We start from the raw sequence: 1,904 nt of genomic DNA on the forward strand, positions 1-1,904 counted from the left end.
ACAGAACAGGCAATGCACCAAGCACTTAGCATGCACTGTGCATTCAGTACTCATAAGAAGCCAATTGTTCCCATTTTACAGGTTCAAAAGACTGAGACAAAAAGAGGTTAAACAACCTGCCCGAGATTTCCTGGCTAGTAAGCGCAAGAGCTGGAAATCAAACCCAAGCATTTTGTTTTTGTTGAAGGAGATAACACTGCCATTTAGTCATGAACCTCTGCTGTGTAACACCCAAGGCTGTAGGGTTGCACAGGAAAAAGTGAATCACTTTGCCTGGAGGAGGTAGGGGAAGGCTCAGTTAGCCAAATTTCCCAGAGGCAATGGCATTTGACCAGCTCTTCAAAAATGAGTAGGCATGGGATTGGCAAAGAACATAAGGAGAGATATTTTACAAGGAAAGAATTATAGCATATGCAAGGAGGCAAACATGAGCCATGGGATGGCAAAAAATATTTCCTCTGAGTCATCTCAAACAATGGGTGTTCTCTCTGTTTTTAACGTTCCACCTTGACATTTGCCTGTGACAACATCCATTGACATGTGATTCCTGACTACCATCTGGAGATGCCTGATTCCCACTGAGCACTGGCTCAAAAATTTGAAGACTGGGGTAGGGGTTCTACTACCACTCCCTAGCTGGGTAACAATGGGCAAGTTATTCAACTTTGCTGAATCTCAGTTTCCCTATTTGTAAAATGAGCATGTAATATCTCATTTCTAAGTTTTTGTGTGTGAGGTTTAATACAAAATATGAGTCTAAGGTATCTGGGATGGGGCCTGGAACAGAATAAGGGCATGTATTATATATATTAATATCTATGTACATATATATAAAACCACATAGCATGCTATTAGCTGAGACAGAGAATCATAAGATCCTGCAGACTTGGAATGAGGGGAACCCCTAAGAGCTGACGATTTGGTTCAGGCACTGGATGGTGCCTGATTCCCTGTTGGACATGCTTTCTAGCACACCATATTCCAGTGTTACCATCACTCCAGGTTCCAATGAAAATTTTAAAATAATAATAAGATAAATATAAATCCCGATTGGGTACTTTGACATGAAACAAGTCTGCCAACAACTGAATCCTCGATCCATTATCAGCTACCTGTGAGAGCTTGTATAACTTAGTAAACTTCACCATGCATTTGTTTCTTCAACTTTAAAATGGAATACCACCTACACCAATTTCATCAGATTCTTGGGAGGATTAAATGAGAGAACGTGTATACATTTTCTAGGAAAATACTTGCTCCACATAAGGTGTTCAAAAGGTATCCATAATAATTAACATCAGAACACTGCTAAGTTGCGGCAAGTGGTCGCCTTCTTCCAATGGGTTCCCAACACAGCCAGTATGGCCCTATCAGTACAGCTACAAAGTGTTTGGGCACCGGCCTAGAATTTTCAGCTAAAAGTTTCAACCTAGATTGTGTTTTCCACAGGGGCTTGAAGTAAAGGACTCCCATTGATCCCAAACAAATTTAGATAAATTCTATTGGTTTACAAATTGATCTTATGTGAGTGTTGGCTTGTCTTCCACTGTAATGTTGCCAAGAAGAAATCAGCATCATATTGGGATGGGGGAGGTACAGCAGGATCGATGCTAAAATCATTGTAAAGAAAACCCAAGAAGCAAGCGATGCTGCAGACAGCCTCACTCAGCTGAGAGAGCTGGTACAACAAAGGGCTAGTGAATAGATTCTGGAGGCACCTTGGACGAGTCACCTTGCTTTGTTCGGCCTCAGATACCTCATTTATGAAATAGGGATAATTATAATACCTAATTCACAAGTTTGTTGTAAAGGTTAAATACATGTACATATAAAGTGTTTGTAAGCTAGTAAATGCTGAATACTCATCAGATATTACTGGTAACACGGAGATCAAGTGGAATAAG

The sequence above is a fragment of the Callithrix jacchus genome, chromosome 17 (assembly GCF_049354715.1).
Source record: "Callithrix jacchus isolate 240 chromosome 17, calJac240_pri, whole genome shotgun sequence".
NCBI classification, from domain to species: Eukaryota; Metazoa; Chordata; class Mammalia; order Primates; family Cebidae; genus Callithrix; species Callithrix jacchus.